This window comes from Pseudophryne corroboree, chromosome 2, assembly GCF_028390025.1.
Source record: "Pseudophryne corroboree isolate aPseCor3 chromosome 2, aPseCor3.hap2, whole genome shotgun sequence".
NCBI lineage: Eukaryota > Metazoa > Chordata > Amphibia > Anura > Myobatrachidae > Pseudophryne > Pseudophryne corroboree.
The window spans coordinates 713,442,768-713,462,172 of NC_086445.1; the positions used below are offsets into that span (position 1 = coordinate 713,442,768).

At 47.5% G+C, this 19,405-nt stretch overlaps 1 non-coding gene across 1 annotated transcript; it reads right to left on the bottom strand.

Annotated features, from left to right (window-relative positions):
- Positions 1-8,397: 8,397 nt before the first annotated feature.
- TRNAP-AGG (transfer RNA proline (anticodon AGG)) lies at positions 8,398-8,469 on the bottom strand. The gene has a single exon. It is a non-coding gene; the product is annotated as a tRNA-Pro (tRNA).
- Between the last annotated feature and the right edge of the window lie 10,936 nt (positions 8,470-19,405).

Consider the following 19,405-nt stretch of genomic DNA (forward strand, 5'->3'; position numbering starts at 1 on the left):
TCCATTTTCTGCAGGCTGGTGTGGATGCGGGCCTTAGACTGGGTTCAATCAAGGTCTAGATTTCGGCCTTATCAGTTTTCTTTCAAAAACAATTGGCCTCCCTTCCAGAAGTTCAGACGTTCGTGAAAGGGGTTCTGCACATCCAGCCTCCATTTGTACCTCCTGTGGCACCATGGGACCTGAATGTGGTGTTGCAGTTCCTTCAATCGAGTTGGTTTGAACCTCTACAGGAGATAGAGTTGAAGTTTCTCACTTGGAAAGTGGTGATGCTTTTGGCCTTGGCATCCACAAGGCAGGTGTCTGAGTTGGGGGCCTTGTCTCACAAGAGCCCGTACCTGATCTTCCATGAAGATAGGGCAGAGTTAAGAATTTGTCAACAATTTCTTCCAAAGGTGGTTTCGTCTTTCCACATAAACCAACCTATTGTGATGCCAGTAGCTACTGACACTTTCACTGAGTCAAAGTCTCTTGATGTGGTTAGAGCCTTGAAGATTTATGTCGCAAGAACAGCTCGGATAAGAAAAATGGAAGCTCTGTTTGTCCTGTATGCTCCCAACAAGATTGGGTGTCCTGCTTCTAAGCAGACTATTGCGCGCTGGATCAGGGCAACGATTCAGCACGCTCGTTCCACTGCAGGATTGTCAGTACCAAAGTCGGTAAATGCCCACTCTACTAGAAAGGTGGGCTCATCCTGGGCGGCTGCCCGGGGCGTCTCGGCTTTACAACTTTGCCGAGCAGCTACTTGGTCAGGGTCAAACATGTTTGCTAAGTTTTACAAGTTTTACACCTTGGCCGCTGAGGACCTCAAGTTTGGTCAATCGGTGCTGCAGGGTCATCCGCATTCTCCCGCCCGTACTGGAGCTTTGGTATAACCCCATGGTACTGAAGTGGACCCCAGCATCCTCTAGGACGTATGAGAAAATAGGATTTTAACACCTACCAGTAAATCCTTTTCTCCTAGTCCGTAGAGGATGCTGGGCACCCGACCCAGTGCGTACTTTACTTGCAGTTGTTAATTTTGTAGTTACACTAATGTGTTACGGTTATTTCAGCACGTTGCTGCAATTGTTCATGCCCGTTGGCGTGTGTTATGTTGCATGCCATGTTGTGCGGCATGGTTGAGGTGTGAGCTGGTATGAATCTCGCCATTAAATTAAAAGTAAATCTTTTCCTCAAAATGTCCGTCTCCCTGGGCACAGTTCCTATACTGAGGTCTGGAGGAGGGGCATAGAGGGAGGAGCCAGTTCACCCTTGAAAAGTCTTAAAGTGCCCATGGCTCCTGCGGAACTGTCTATACCCCATGGTACTGAAGTGGACCCCAGCATCCTCTACGGACTAGGAGAAAAGGATTTACCGGTAGGTATTAAAATCCTATTTTTATGGACATCTTTTATGCTACTTCTTAAAAGTACTAAACACTGTACAGCAAACCTGTGTATTATTAATTTGTTAATGTATAAACCATAAAGGTGCAGTACTGTATGCCTATTAATAGCACGACATAGCACTACAATTAGTGGTATCCGCTCTTTAGGTCGACAGTCATTAGGTTGACCACTGTTGGTCAACATGCATTAGGTCAACATGGTCATTAGGTCTACTTGGTCAGTAGATCGACATGTTTTTTTTTTAAATCACTTTTTAAATGACTGCGAATAGCAACCTGTGCTGAGCACAGCAGTAGTGGAGCGACACACCTTGCCCAAAGCATGGTGTAGCACCCACAAATCCGGTGCCGGAACTTAAATTAATTGTGGAGTAGTAAGATAAATCAGGTTTGGGTGATCAGAGCGGCAGACCTGCTTTACCCCTCAGACACAATGACGACACAAAGTACAGGATCCAACTCCATTTTATTATTAAATGTTAAAGGTAACAGTGAGAGAAAGATAAATAGAGATAAGCTGGTGCTGTCTCAGTATAACCCGGTCTTATACAGCCAGCCATAACGAACAAACAGGTGAATAGCGGGAACAGGAAAGCAAGCGGGCGTTGTCTTAAATAGCACAGTCTTGTATAGCCAGCAGTAGCACTTATACAGGTGAATTGCAGGAACAGGTAGCAAGCGGGCGTCGTCTTTAATAGCACAGTGAATTACAGTCTTGTAAAGCCAGCAGTAGCACTAATACAGGTGGAGCTTGCATAACACAGTCAATTAAATCCCGCCTTCCAGGTAGCAATCAGCATACAAGTATTTTAGCTTTAAATGACACTGCTGGGCGGAGCTTGCATAACATACTCAATTAAATCCCGCCTTCCAGGTAGCAATCAGCATACAAGTATATTAGCTTTAAATGACACTGCTGGACGGAGCTTGCATAACACAGTCAATTAATTCCCGCCTTCCAGGTAGCAATCAGCATACAAGTATATTAGCTTTAAATGACACTGCTGGGCGGAGCTTGCATAACACAGTCAATTAAATCCCGCCTTCCAGGTAGCAATCAGCATACGAGTATTGCAGAATAGCAGATAATAGCAAGAACATTAACTTCCACACAGCTAGGCAGAGCTTGGATAAATAAACCATAAGTACCAGCATTGCAGAATAGCAGACAATAGCATGAACATTAACTCTCACACAGCTAGGCAGACCTTGCATAAATGAACCATAAGTACCAGCATTTTATAATAGCAGACAATAGCATGAACATTAACTCTCTCACGACTGGGCATAGCTTGCATAAATGAACCATAAGTACCAGCATTGCATAATAGCAGTGACGTGCAGTCAGGGGAGGCAGGGGAGACACAGATTCTACTTTGTATTATTTTAATCATTTTTAGCCTGAAAATGCAGCCAAATCTCTATGGGAGGCAGCGAGAGCGCTGCCTCCCAGTGACAATAATAAAGTGTCTGAAGAGGGGGGCGGGCGGGCGGGGGGCGGAGCCAAATCACCGGCTGGAAAAGCCCATTGCAAAATGAATGGAAAGTGGCACCAGCACAATTGGCTCATTGACAGTCGGCTGTGCCTTTAGCTCACATCAAGGCACACCCCTGTCAATCATTGGACAGCTGCAGGGGGTGGGCTGGAACAGATGGGCAGAGAGTCAGATGCCCCCGCCCCCCCCCCCTTCCCCCCGCCCCCCAACCCCACCCACAGGCCGGATGCATTTTTATTGCTTACAATACACTTACCAGGGGCGGATTTACCAGGAGTTTACACAGTAGATCAATCCGTGTGGGGGCCACTGAAGTCATCTGTCATGCCCCTGCCAGCACTGATCAGGAGCCAGCCACGGAGTCAGAGAAAGGCCACGCCTACTGACCTCACAGGAGGTCAGCCTCTTGCTGATGGAGGCTGGGCACAACAGTCTCTTTTCCTCAGGATCCCACAGAACAGCACGTCCGGGCATCTGAGGGGCTGCTGTGTGAGGGTGTGATGCTGCAGCTAGCATGCGGGACCAGGGACACCAGCAACAAAAACAGGTCAGTGCTCAGTCCAGTGTCCCTGTCCCCCACCATTACTGACTCCCCCATCCCTGTGTCTCCCTCCCTTCCATCCCCTACCAGCCCTCTGCAGTCATCTCAGCACCCCATGGCCCCCTCCAGGAGGGACAGAATGCTCTGCCCCTGGACTTCCCTCTTAATTTATGATTGCCATCACCTGTGGTGAAACACCTTTCTTATCCAGTAACCTGTACAACACAGGTAATGGTAATCATAAATGATGAGAAAAGTTCAGAAGCAGAGCATTGTGTCCCTCCTGGAGGGGGTCATATTGGGAAGTATGCTACCCCTACTTCCAGAAACCCCCAGCAAGTCCAGTCACAGTGTCCCCCCTCAGTCAGCTCAGAGTCCTCCTTCTCCAGCCTAGTGTGTCGCTCTCCAATCACCATTTCACTGCCCCCCTTTCCGATCCAGCCCAGTGTCCTCCCATTCAGCACATTGCCCCCTTGTATTAGGGACGTGCTGGCAGGGGAGGTAGAAGGCAGTGGCCTCCCCTGTGATTAATTATTAAAATAATAAAAAGAAGATACGTATGACACATATTCTGTGTCATAAGTATCTTCTTTATTTTATTCTAATAATTTTAGGTCCCTGAAGTACTTTGGGAGGCACTGATAGCAGTGCCTCCCGTGGATAATGGGAACGGGGACAGAGAGGGGGACGGGGCCAAGCACTGGGCTGTAAAAGCCCATTAAAAAAGACAGGGAAAGCGGCACTTAAACAAGTGCCTCGCTGACAGGGACACCACCCCCATGTCAGCGAGGCACCTGTGATTGGACAGCGGATCCAGGGCTGGATCCGCTTGTCCAATCACCCACACACGGCGCTGGAGGCGGCGGGTCTCGGCGGTGAGTGGCGTTGGAGGTAGCGGGAAGCAGTCAAATGTGTGCGCAGTGCGGGTGCCTGGTGCGCACAGGCACCCCCTAATGTCTGGCACCCCGGTCTCACATGCCTAATGCAGCGATCGCCGAGCAGGCTGATTACTGTCCCCTCTGCGCTGCACCCTGTCAGGACTGCATTACTGACCGGACGCCTGGGTTAATCTTGGGTGCCACTGACACCGGCTTTCACATTCCTGGCTCCACCTCCATGTACAAAAACAGTGTGATGTGACGTGATTAACGTCATGTTGCTCGCATGCCCACCTGTCACACCCGCCACATACACACCTCTCTCCTTCTATGCTATGTCAATACCAGCCGGCGTGGGATGTAGGTAAGTAATCTGTCTCTCATTTTTACAGGTACCCCTATTGGATTCTACTGGACAAGTGGACATGATCGGCGTGGGATGTAGGTAAGTATGTGTGAGTCTGTAAGTGTGTTATAATAAAATTCATGGTGTGTGTGTTGTGTTTTTATTTGGATATTTTTGTGTGTAGAACTACAGGTACCAGCGAGCCCGTTATTTCCCCACATGCTGGTACTTGAGGTTCTCCAAATACCAGCAAGCGGGGGAGGCTTGCTGGGCCTTGTAGTTCCACAACAAAAAACAATATTCTTTTTTAAACACATGGCTATCAGCCTGGCACCCACTGCCCAGGGGTGCTGGGGACAGCCTCGGGCTTCACCCCTGGCTCTTGGGTGCCTGGAGGGGGAAACCCCTTGATTTAAGGGGTCCCCACTCATCCAGGAAACCCCGGCTAGAGGTGACTAGTTGAGGGGGTAATGCCACGGCCGCAGGGACCTACATAAAAGTGTCCCCTGGCTGTGGCATTATGTCCCTGGCTAGTGGAGCCTGGTGCTAGTTTTAAAAATACGGGGGACCCCTACATCTTTTGGGGTGTAGTACTGGTGACCGGCGGTCTCCTGACCGCCGGTCACCTTACCGACGCCGGGATCCCGGCAGCATACCGACGCCGGGATCCCGGCGGGGAGGGGCGAGTGCAGCAAGCCCCTTGTGGGCTCGCTGCGCTCGCCACGCTGCGGGCTCGGTGGCGACCTGCGGTCGCCACGGGTTCTATTCCCACTCTATGGGTGTCGTGGACACCCACGAGTGGAAATAGTCCCTGTTGGTCGGCATGCCGACCATCGGGATAGTGAGCCGTCGGGCTCACGGAGGAGGTCATGTGACTGTCGGTCAGCTGACCGGCGGTCACATGAATACCACCCCATCTTTTGTCCCCCGTATTTTTGGAACCAGGACCGGCCTAAGAGCCCAGAGTTGGTTGTCTAAATACGGGGAACCGCTGTCCAATTTTTCCCCCAGTATTTAAACAACCAGGACCGGCTTAAAGAGCCCGAGGCTGGTTATACTTAGGAGGGGGGACCCCACGCATTTATTTTTTTTTAACCCATTCAGACCCTTCTCCATTAAGTTAATGGAAGCCCTGGACAACAAAATTGCATTCATGTCCTCCTCCCACTCCCTTCCCAAACACTCATTTGTATTTTTTTCCTATAAAAATGTACAGTATATCACAAGTATGATGAGCAGGCAGGCAGCGAGCATTGGCGGCATCAGAGTGAGATGCAAATTAGTGGCGGAGGGCTGGGTCAGTTGATGGTGGGCGAGTTTGTAAGCCATTGGCGGTGGCAGCGGGCAGCGGCTCAGAGGCAGTAGCGGGCATTGGCTCGGCGGCGGTAGGGGTCATCGCCAGGATTCGGCGGACATTATGGCTGTAGTGCCTCACCAGCCACTGACCTCACCGCACGCCACTGCATAATAGGAGACAATAGCATGAACATTAACTCTTATACGGCTGGGCAAAGCCTTCATAAATGAACCATAAGTACCAGCATTGCAGAATAGCATTATTCAGAGATGAACGCAGATCGTTGCATTCGCAGCCAGATCTGCATCCATCTTCTCACATGCTGGAGGCCACCCAGCATGTGTGAGGCCGCCTCATAGAAACATAGAATTTGACGGCAGATAAGAACCACTTGGCCCATCTAGTCTGCCCCTTTTTTATTCTTTAGGTAATCTCAACCATTTTTGAACCTTAATTCTTTGTAAGGATATTCATATGCCTATCCCAAGCATGTTTAAATTGCTCTACAGTCTTAGCCTCTACCACCTCTGATGGGAGGCTATTCCACTTATCCACTACCCTTTCTGTGAAGTAATTTTTCCTTAAATTTCCCCTGAACCTGCCTCCCTTCAGTTTCAGTGTATAAGGGGGTACACACTGAGCAATGTTAAGCTAATTTCTAAGCAATCTGACTAGATTGCTCGCTAGCAGTTTTTAGCAGTCGTGCAAACGCATAGTTTACCGCCCACCGGGGAGTGTATTTTTGCTTTGCAGAAGTGCGAACACCTGTGCAGCAGAGCGCCTGCAAAAACATTTTGTGCAAAACAAGACCAGCCCTGTAGTTTCTCTTCGTGTATGTTGATTCTAACATTGGAGGGTTGGCTTTTGACGTCACACACCCGCCCAGCGTTCGCCCAGCCACGCCTGCATTTTTCTAAGCACTCCCTGAAAATGGTCAGTTGACACCCAGAAATGTTCCTTTCCTGTCAATTTTCTTGCGGCCGCCAGTGCGAATGAAATCGTCGCTAGAATCTCTGCAAAACCACAACAGACTTTGCACCCGTACGTCGCGCGTGAGCATTGTGGTGCATACGCATGCACAGAAATGTTGATTTTTAGCCTGATCGCTGCGCTGGGAACAACAGCAGCTAGCGATCAACTTGGAATGACACCCCCATGTGTAGGGGTGCCGGTGACAGCGATGCATGGTCCTGCGCATTGCTATCGCCGGTGCTAGATTGGTCTGCATGTAGGCACAATCTAGCAGGTCGCTCATTTCACCACTGGGCGAAATGAGGGTCCCTCCGTATCCGTCCACTACCTCGCTCAGCACATCGCGCTGTGCTGAGCGGGGACAGAGATGTGTGCTGAGCTGTCTGTTTCTAGACCACTCAGCACACATCTCTGGGACAATCTCCTCGTCAGTACGGCCCTTAAGTCTTCGAGTTCTAATACTTCTCTTCCTTTGGAGAATGTTTCTCTCTTGAACTTTAAGACACTTGGTACATCATGTCCCCCCTTTCCCTTCTCTCCTCCAAACTATACATGTTAAGATATTTTAGTCTTTCCGGGTAAGTTTTGAGATGTAGGCCATGCACCATTTTAGTTGCCCTTCTTTGCACAATCTCCAATGTATTTATATTCTTCTGGAGATATGGTCTCCAGAACTGGACACGGTGTGGCCGAATCATAATTACATCGTAATTACATTGTAATTGTATTTGTGATCGCATTGTAATTAAGGTTGACCCCTGGCAGCGCAGCCTGTCAGGCAGTTTGTCACCACCGACGGCTGCCGCATCCTTCCACGTGCATGGACCGCCTAGACGTGCAGCTGCATCCAGGTCTGAATAACCCCCTATATTCCAATGAAACCCATTGTGCGCCTCCATGGTGCATGCAAGATAATATAAAACTTGAAATTTGTAATAAATGCAGTGACCATGTTTCCTCACTCTGATATCTTATTTGCTTAAAAAAATAAATAAAAGGATATCATAAGTATTTTATGAGAAAAATCAGATGCAACCACGTCAGGGAAAGCCAAGCTTGGTTTGTTTGCATCTGATGCGACCACGCCAGGCTACTAGTTAAAGTGCATTAAGAAGTGATTTAAGCTTATCTTACGCACACTATTAATCCTAATGATCACCATCAACTGGATGAGATATTAAAATAATGGAAAATTAGTAAATAAAAAAAAAAGGCTAATGCTGAAGTGCATGGGGTCCCCTCACAAAAGCTGGGACTAGCATAAGGCTATGACATGGGAGCCCTCTGTTTTTGGAGGACTCTGGCTGCCTGAATATACTAACACTAGAACTATAAGCACTGCTGGGACCAGTAGTGCCACACGGTAAAATATGGGATTTCTTTTTAAAGTGTATTATTGAAATAAATACATGGGCTTTACTTCACATTTTTTTGCAAAGCATAGTTCTTATAGTTTTTTTTCCACTGATATAATAAACCTGGGCTCGTCCGGGATTTGAACCCGGGACCTCTCGCACCCTAAGCGAGAATCATACCCCTAGACCAACGAGCCAGCTGCTAGCAGATGTTTCCAGATGCATGCTTAAATGCTGTAGAACAGCTGAGGTGTTGGGTTACATTTGCAACATAGTCTTTACTGTATAAGAAATGTACAAAGGAAGGAAAGCTAGAATTTACTGATGGCTAAGAAAACGACACAAACATAGGAACCAATGACAAAATCTATTTACAGTATTTTATTTACACATTTAAGTCACAGCACTAAAAATGTTTTCCATGCAAGTGTCAGATTTTAATCTAAAACATAAAGATTAAATGAACTAGAAATCAAGTGGGGGGTCAAAGGGGACACCTGTACCGGGCCCCAAGGGTCAGAGGGGCCCCAAGGATATGCCACTTAGTGTATGGTAGGGATGTGAGCCGTCTTGTCCAAATAGGGCAGCGAGTTGTAAGCGGTGTGGGTGCAGCCTTAGAGTTACAGGAGCCTCTCCAGTGGTGCAAGTAGAAAAAATGTCTTACAGGTACTATGTGCGCGCGCTGAAGGGGGCGTGATACACATATGGGGGAGGGGCAGATACACATATGACCCCAATAGTGCCAGATACACGTTTCCCCACAGTGCCAGATATACATTGCCCTACAGTGCCAGATATACATTGCCCCACAGTGCCAGATACACATTGCCTCACTGTGCCAGATACACAAATGTCCCCAGAGTGCCAGATATACATTGCCTCACTGTGCCAGATACACAAATGCCCCCAGAGTGCCAGATATACATTGCCTCACAGTGCCAGATACACATTGCCCCACAGTGCCAGATACACAAATGTCCCCAGAGTGCCAGATACACATTGCCCCAAAGTGCCAGATACACAATGCCCCACTGTGCCAGATACACAAATGCCCCCACTGTGCCAGATACACAAATGCCCCCACTGTGCCAGATACACAAATGCCCTCACTGTGCCAGATACACAAATGCCCGCACAGTGCCAGATACACAAATGCCCCCACTGTGGCAGATACACAATGCCCCCATGTGCCAGATATACATTGCTCCCACAGTGCCAGATACACATTGCCCCACTGTGCCAGATATACAATGCCCCACAATGCCAGATATACATTGCCACCACAGTGCCAGATATACAATGCCCCACAGTGCCAGATATACATTGCCCCCACAGTGCCAGATATACATTGCCCCCACAGTGCCAGATATACTTTGCCCCCACAGTGCCAGATATACAATGCCCCCACAGTGCAGGATATACATTGCCCCCACAGTGCCAGATATACAATGCCCCCACAGTGCCAGATATACAATGCCCCCACAATGCTAGATATACATAACCTCACTCAGGCTGCTCCACGTCCCCTCCAACTGATGTGCTCCCTGCTCCGACTTCTCCTAACGCGCGCGGCTCAAGCAGCCTCAGTCAGCCACAGATGCCAAGCCAGCCCCTTCTGCGCCCACCGCTGCCCCAGCCGCGGGAGCATGATGATGTCACGATCACGCTCCCAGCAGACTAGAAAGGGGAGGCGCACAGCGGCAGCAGCGGTACCCGGCCGTCCACAGCAACTGGTGTGAGCGGCGGCCCGGCGGAGTGGCTAAACTCTTAAGGGTACGCCGTACCCACCCATACCTGCCCACTTGCAGCACTGAGCCTCTCACACTTAGTGACTGTGCAGCCTCTCTTCTCGATCCAGCTCTGTTGCAGGCAGGTTCGGGGCATGCAGCAGCTCTGCTTACCAGGATTCCCATGCCCTGCGCTGGCCTCTACTAGTGGGGAGTGAGGGCCGCATGGTACCTGCTGTGCGGTGTTTGGGTCTGGATACTGGTGAGTGCAGTGCAAGTGAGTCACTCCCAGTTGTAAAAGTGGCTTGGTGAGGGTATACAGGCCTTTGGGATGGGGTGGTGGAGCTGGGAATGAAGCATGAAGTCATTGGGAGGGACAGAGTATGGGGTGTGTTGGAGAGGAAGGAGAGATATACATATTTATATTTTATATATGTAACATAGTAACATGGTATCTAAGGTTGAAAAAAGACGATTGTCCATCGAGTTCAACCTATTTGTGGTCTCCTATGAAGGATTATTTTGTATAAAATTTTGACTGATGTTGATGACTGCCGTTACGTTTTACCTCTCTTTTTTATAATAACCATAGTGCGTGACTATGCCCCGTAACCCTGGATATCCTTATCCATTAGGAATTTATCTAACCCATTCTTAAAGGTGTTGACTGAGTCGGCCATTACAGCTCCCTCAGGCAGGGAATTCCAAACACGTATCGTCCTTACTGTAAAAAAGCCTTTACGCCGTATTGTGTGGAATCTCCTCTCCTCTAACCTGAACGAGTGTCCACGAGTTCTCTGTGTTGATCTAACCAAAAACAGGTCCTGCGCAAGATCTGTATATTATCCCCTTATATATTTGTAGATGTTGATCATGTCCCCTCTTAATCTCCTCTTTTCCAGTGTAAACATGCCTAGTCTTCCAAGCCTTACCTCGTATTCCAGCGTCTCCATACCCTTAATTAGTTTGGTCGCCCGTCTCTGAACCTTTTCTAGCTCCAGGATATCCTTTTTGTAGTATGGTGCCCAGAATTGTACACAGTATTCAAGGTGTGGCCTCACAAGTGATTTATATAACGGGAGTATAATACTCTCGTCCCTAGCATCAATTCCCCATTTTTTGCATGCTACTATCTTATTAGCCTTCTTTGCTGCAGTCCTACTTTGGGTACTACTGCTTAGTTTGCTATCTATGAGGACACCTAACTCCTTTTCCAGTACAGAATCCTCTAATTTCACCCCATTTAGTAGGTAGGTGTTATTTTTGTTCTTGTTACCACAGTGCATTACCTTACACTTGTCTGTATTGAAGCACATTCTCCATTTTGCTGCCCAAGCTTCTAATTTAACTAAGTCGTTCTGAAGCGACTCAGCATCCCCCTCCGCATTTATAACTTTACACAATTTGGTATCATCTGCAAAAATTGACACCATGCTCTCTAGACCTTCTGTTAGGTCGTTAATGAAAATATTGAACAATAGCGGTCCTAATACTGAGCCTTGCGGCACACCACTTAGCACTTCAGTCCAATTTGAAAAAGATCCATTAACCACAACGCACTGCTCCCTATTATCTAACCAGTTTTTGACCCAAGTGCATATTGTGCTTCCTAGCCCTGTTTCTTGTAGCTTGTAGATAAGTCTCATGTGTGGTACAGTGTCGAATGCTTTGGCAAAATCTAAAAAGATTACATCCACCTCTTTACCCTGATCTAGGTTTGCGCTTACTGTTTCATAAAAGCCAAGTAAGTTGGTTTGACAGGATCTGTCCTTCATAAACCCATGTTGATTCCTTTTAATGACTTCAAGGAACTTCTGAATACTATCTCTTAGAATACCTTCCAATACTTTCCCCAATATAGATGTAAGACTAACTGGTCTATAATTACCTGGTTAAGTTTTACTTCCCTTTTTGAATATAGGCACTAATTCCGCTATACGCCAGTCTTTGGGAACCATACCTGATATTACTGAATCCTTAAAGATCAAAAATAGCGGTTTTGCAAGTTCAGAGTGAAGCTCCATTAGAACCCTTGGGTGAATACCATCGGGACCTGGTGACGTATTAATCTGTAAATGTTTTAATCGGTCACAGCCTACTTCCTCGCTTAAATAAGTACATATCAGTGGGATATTCTCATTATTGAGATTATGTGTTAGTCCCTGAATTGGATCCTCTCTAGTAAATACTAGATATGAGCGGGTTCGGTTTTACTCGGTTTTACTCGGTTCTCAAAACGACATCTTATTGGCTCACGGATGTCACGTGTTTTGGATAGCCAATAGGAAAAATCCGGATAAAACCGAACTGGCGTTAATTCTGGCGTTAAATCCGAACCCGCTCATCTCTAGTAAATACTGTTGAAAAAAACTAATTTAGTGTGTCCGCTATGTCATTATAATTTTTGCTTAAGACTCCCAACTTGTCTTTTAAAGGGCCTATACTCTCCTTCTTTAATCTCTTGCTATTAATGTATTTAAAGAATTTCTTGGGATTCACTTTGCTTTCCTTTGCTACTAGTTTTTCAGTTTCTACTTTAGCCGCTCTTATTTCCTTTTTGCAAATTTTGTTACATTCCTTATAGTGCTGAAATGACTCTGCTTCCCCGTCAGATTTGTATTTTTTAAATGCTCGCCTTTTCTTGCCCATAAGTTCCTTTATCTTTTTGTTAAGCCACATCGGTTTATGATTTTTATTCCTTTTTTTGCTGCTTGTAGGAATATATTTGAGAGTATTTTTAGCTAGCAGGAATTTTAGTACCTCCCATTTCTCCATAGTATTTTTTCCTAAAAACAAACCTTCCCATTCAATATCATTGAAAAATACCCTCATCTTTTCAAAATTCGCTTTGCTAAAGTTTAGAGTCCTAGTTGAGCCAGTATAGGGCTGTTTATGGAAACTGATATTGAATGTGACCATATTGTGGTCATTGTTTCCTATGGGTTCCCCTACTATAATACCCGATACCAAATCCCCATTGTTTGTTAATACCAGGTCTAAGATTGCATTGTACCTAGTTGGTTTCTCAATTAGTTGAACTTACTGTGTATAGATAAATAAATAAATGTATTTATTAACAGTTTCTGATATAGTACAGCAAATCCCATTGCACTTTAATATATACAGTATATATAATGTGAGGGGGCCACAGAGATATCACTGTACCGGGCCCCAAGATTTCTGTTGCCGGCCCTGTCGTCACTTACAGGGGAGTGTATATTTGCTGTGCAAGTGTATAATCACATGTGTAACAGATCTGCACAAACTGATTTTGTGCAGTTTCTGTGCAGCCTAGGACTTACAGCCGCTGCCATCACATCAGCCTGTTCAGGACTGGATTTGACGTCAGACACCCTCCCTTCAAATGCTTGAACACGCCTGCGTTTTTTCTGACACTCCCTGAAAACACTCAGCTGCAACCCACAAACACCCACTTCCTGTAAATCTCCTTGCGATCGCCCGTGCGAACAGGGCCGTCTTAACAGCAGTGTAGGCCCCTGGGCACAGCAATGCACTGGGCCCCCTACCCATCCTCCAGCGGTAGGGGTGGGGGTGCTATCAGTGGCTGCTTTGATGTCCCGTGGGTGGTAGGGGGTGTTCTATCTTCCACTCAGCATGTAGGACCTGGACCAGTAATTTCTGCTAATTACTCCTTTTCTGCACAGATGGGGGCATTGGGCTGAATGAAGAAGCCCTGGTACATGACTTCCGGGGTGGTAGGGGGTGTTTAATACGTAGGGGAGGGGTGGATAGTGGAGTGGGCTTAATATTTATCATTTCCTGGTGGGAGGGCAGATTGCTTGACTGCAGATATCTCAAGTTTCTGAAAATATATTTCATAGCTTTGAATGGGATAAAAGCCTAGAGAGTACCACCTTTCAGAAGGTTCTGGGGACTTGGGGATCTAAAACTGCTTATTAGGCGTGTGGAGCTGGAGCAGGGACCAGCTGCTTGAAGGCTGATATCTCTAGTTCTGGGCATAATATAGACAAGCTGCAAGTGTCCACCAAAAGGGGAGAGTCACAGCTTTTGGATTATAGCCTCAGAAAATCTCTAAGTCAGACAGAATCCGAGATATCTTACTGGAAAGAGCAATTAACAGGCTTAGATGGGGACCACTGCTTTCAAGTCGGATATCTCTGGTTCCCCAAGGCCGATTTTCAAAAATCTGGTACCCCTGGAAAGAGGGGACCCTCAGCTATCAGTCTAGGGCCCTTATACTCCTGGGGCCCTTGGGCAAGAGCCCATTGAGCCCATACGAAAAGACGGCCCTGCGTGCGAATGGATCCTTCGCACAAACCCGTCGATGACCACCGATCCCCGTTGCTGTGAGCCGTCACGCCTGCGCATTGCGGTGCATGTGCAGTACAGACCTGATCGCCCAGGTCTGAATTACCCCCAATATACTAACAGTGTTTCAATACAGCAACATCAGGTTTAGTTTTCAGGCTTATTCACTGCTGAACCACCATTCTCAGACACCTGTATCTGGTTTTCCCACATATATCCAGTTCGTGGATGTTTCTATGCTGCTGAGCACATAGAGGGTAATTCAGAGTTGATCGCAGCAGCAAATTTGTTAGCAGTTGGGCAAAACAATGGGGGTCATTCCGAGTTGATCGCTCGCTAGCTACTTTTAGCAGCCATGCAAACGCATAGTTGCCACCCACAGGGGAGTGTATTTTCGCTTTGCAAGTGTACGAACGCGTACGCAGCCGAGCGGGACAAAAACATTTTTTGCAGTTTCTGAGTAGCTCTGAACTTACTCAGCCCTTGTGATCACTTCAGTCTTTTTGGTCCCGGAATTGATATCAGACACCCGCCCTGCAAATGCCTGGACACGCCTGCGTTTTTCCAAACACTCCCAGAAAACGGTCAGTTGACACCCACAAACGCCCTCTTCCTTTCAATCTCCATGCGATCGGCTGTGAAAATGGATTCTTTGTTAAATCCATCGCCCAGCAATGATCTGCTTTGTACCAGTGGCGTGCGGTGAGGTCACTGTCTGGGGAGGCACTGAGAAAACAAATATAAAAAAATAAAATAAATAAATAAATAAATAAATATATATATATATATATATATATATATATACACACACACACACACACACACACACACACACACACACGTACACACTCACACAGTGGTCGAAGTGGAAATTTTGAAGCGGGGGTATGGAAAAGTTAAGGACGCAATTATGCGTGCGCCCCAGAGAAGGGGGCATGGTCACCCAAAAGGGGGCGTGGTCACCCAAAAGGGGCGTGTCCCTTTCACCTTATAGCACACGGTACGAGCCGAAATTCACATTATAGCACACGGTACAAGCCGAAATTCACATTGTAGCACACTGAATGAGCTGAAATTGTGACAGCAGGGACAGCCAGAGTGACAGCAGGGACAGGGAGGGAGAGAGAGTGACGAGAGTAACAGCAGGGAGAGAGAGTGACGACAGGGAGAGAGAGAGAGAGAGTGACGACAGTGACAGCAGGGAGAGAGAGAGTGACAATAGGGACAGGGACAGTAATGACAGGGACAGAGGGTGACAGCAGGGGAACATTACCTGACTGTGGTTGGCGGAGGCACCAATGGGCAGCGGCGGTGAGGTCCCTCTGACCGCCATTTGTTGCGGGTGGCGGCTGGTGGCTGGCGGCAGTGAGCGGCTGGTGGCTGGCGGTGGTGAGCAGCGGGCGTTGAGCGGCAGGCGGTGGTGGTAAGCGGCGGGCGGCTGTGAGCTAGTACAGCGCTCTACACAGCCGCCGGCTGCCGAGCAGGGACGAAAGCACCATGTGTAGCAGGATGGCCACTTCCCTAGCCTCCTGCTGCACTTTAATTTCAGGGTCAGTGGAAGAAGTGGTGGTATACCATACCGCCTCACTTCGAACACACTAATATATATATATATATATATATATATATATATATCAAAATGCAATTATACCTAATTACTGCGCTGGTGCGGCAGCCCTCTAATTCGATCCTCCTGTTAGTGAGGACCATACAAAACAACACCTCCAGCAAATTGAATCAGAGGGCGCTCTCAATCACTTAAACTGGTTACCAACTAAAAATTGACCAAATGATTATGGCTTTACACAATTTATTAAAAGCAAAGTATTGCCCAATCTAGACAGAGGTAACCCTTTTTCACAATTACAGATCACAATATATGTCAAATGTACAATAGTGTAGGGTTTCTTTTCTCTCTGTCTTCAACCCTCTTGAAGACAGAGAGAAAAGAAACCCTACACTATTGTACATTTGACATATATTGTGATCTGTAATTGTGAAAAAGGGTTACCTCTGTCTAGATTGGGCAATACTTTGCTTTTAATAAATTGTGTAAAGCCATAATCATTTGGTCAATTTTTAGTTGGTAACCAGTTTAAGTGATTGAGAGCGCCCTCTGATTCAATTTGCTGGAGATATATATATATATATATATATTTGAGAGGCAGGTGGGAGGGCAATCCACCACTGCCTCCCCCAGTTCCCTAGCATCGCGGGAGGGCTGGGAGCAGGAGGACACCCAGTGGCATCCAGGCACAGCGGGCGGCTGCGGCGATGTAGATACTGATGGTCAACCGCAGCGCCCTCCTCAACGCCGGGTAACGCTGCCTCTTCACCCCGCCAGCCGCGGTACTGTAACTGTGGTGATAGCTCCACAGTAGCGCCGGCCGCCGGGTCCCGCTGCCTCTTCACCCCGCCGGCGCTGCCTCTTCACCCCGCTTGCCTCTTCACCCCGCCGGCTCCACAGCAGCGCCGGCCGCCGGGTCCCGCTGCCTCTTCACCCCGCCGGCCGCGCTACAGTAGAGCCGGATTCCGCCATTGCTTCCGCCCGCCGCATAAGGGTGATTGGACCAGCGGATCCAGCACTGGATCCGCTGTCCAATCACATCTGCCTCGTTGACAGGGGCGGGTTTCCCCTGTCAACGAGGCACTTGTATAAGTGCCGCTTTCCCCCGCTGGTTTTAATGGGCTTTCACAGCCCAGTGCTTGTCCCCCCCTCTCCCTGCTTTAATCTGCACCTATTGTTAACGGGAGGCACTGCTATCAGTGCCTCCCAAACAACTATTCAGCATTAAAATGGTTAGGACAATGTAAAGAAGTTACGTATGACACAGAATATGTGTCATAAGTGTCTTCTTTATATTATTTTAATCATTAATGACAGGGGAGGCACTGCCTCCCCTGCCTGCACGTCCCTGCTTTGTACCCGTATGACGCGCATGCGCATTGCGGTGCATACGCATGCGCAGTAGTGACCTGATCACTGCGCTTCGAAAAACGTCAGCGAGCGATCAACTCGGAATGATTCCCCATGTGCACTGCAGGGTGGGCAGATATAACATTTGCAGAGAGAGTTAGATTTGGGTGGGTTATTTTGCTTCCGTGCAGGGTAAATACCGGCTGCTTTATTTTTACACTGCAATTTAGATTTCAGTTTGAACACATCACACCCAAATCTAACTCTCTCTGCACAAGTTATATCTGCATCTCCTGCAGTGCACATGGGGGGTCATTCCGAGTTGATTGCACGTATCAACTTTTTGCTGCCCATGCGATCAACTAGACGCCGCCTATGGGGGGAGTGTTTTTTTGCATAGCAAGGTTGCGATCGCTTGTGCAGCCCTGCTATGCAAAAAAAGTTTTGTGTAAAACAAGACCAGGGTAAGACTTACTTACCCTGTGCGATGAAACCAGCCTTGCAGGTCCCGGAAATTGACGTCAGACATCCGCCCTCCAAACGCCTCGACACACCTGTGTTTGGATCTTCACACCCAGAGTTGATGCCCCGGAACGCCTTCCTCCTGTCAATCTTCTTGCAGTCGTCGCTGTGACCGCTTTCTTCGATAGCGGCGTCGCTGCCCGATCATGACCATGGACCGCCCTTCTATATACTGTAGGCAGGACGGATTAAGGCTTGTGAGGGCCCCTGGAGCAACTAAGTTATGGTGGGGTCCTCCAATAAAATTGTCCTACCCTATGCGACACAGTGCACCCCCTTGGTGGCCCCTCTTCTATGCCCCCTAAAATACTCACCTCACAGCCAGCTTACAGGGCAGACTGGTTCAAAAGTCCCTGAATCAATGGCACGGAAGTGATGCATCATGTAATGCTGATAATGGGACTTGGGAGTTGCTCTGTGATGCATTCAGCCTGTCTGCATACAGAACAGCAACAGCCCCCATCTGGGATCAGCATACCCTCCAACATGACCCATTCCATTAGGATCAAAATGCTCTATTCCTGGACTTTCTTGCCAGTGGCAGTTGCAGAGGCAGGGCTGCAGCATACTTGTCTACCTGACCCTCTCCATGAGGGAGAAAATGCTCTGTTCCTGGACTGTCCTGGTAATGTATGATTGTCATCACCTGTGGTGAGCTAGTTAATTGATAAGAAAGGTGTTTCACCACAGGTGATGGCAATCATACATTACCAGGAAAGTCCGGGAACAGAGCATTTTCTCCCTCATGGAGAGGGTCAGGTAGGCAAGTATGGGCTGCAGCACAGTCCAAAATTCAAATAGGGGAGCCACACCAACTGCCACCCCAAACAGTGCCAAACATCACCGGCCTGGACTCACTGGCAGTTGATGTTGCTCACCTATTTGAATTTTGGACTGTGCTGCAGCCCCACCTCTGTAACTGACGTTGCTAGAAAGTCCAGGAACAGAGTATTTTGTACCTAGTGGAATGGGTCATGTTGGAGGTTATGGAACAGGTAGCGCTGGGCACCTGGTCTCGGCAATTGCAGGGTCAGACTGATTATGTGTGGGAGACCCCCTATATGTGGGGACCCATGGGCAATGCCCCTATTGCTTCCCCTTAACCCATCCTTGTATATAGACCACTAAATTCATAATATTCCCCTGCCTGGCAGTCCCCTTGTACATAGAAATAGTGTGGACTACAGATACAAAATGTAAACTGGTCAGACTTCTATTTATACCATGCATCACAGTGTTTCTATATAATCACTGTAGCTATGATGGAAGTGGAACTATATGTCAGTGATTGTTAGAACATGTTGGAATAAGTGCGTCAAAATCAGTCATGACCAGGACATTTCCACTGGGGTTTTTTTTTTTTACATTTCTTAAAACTGGACATACAGTATGATTGCTGTGATTGTAACATGCAGGCTGAGTGCTCAGTGACTTTATAAACCAGATACAGCAGATGCAGTATAAATCATTCAAATAAAATAAATAATAGTGTTTAAACACTATGGGGGGAATTCAATTGTTTGAAAAGTCGGTTGGGTGTCTGTTTTTTCCTGTCTATTAGATAGGAAAAACAGGCACCCAACTGACTTTTCAAACAATTGAACACCACCCGATGAGGCTGCATTTATTTCATATTGCTCATTCACTCTACAAAGTACTGTATGTTTCAATCTGCAT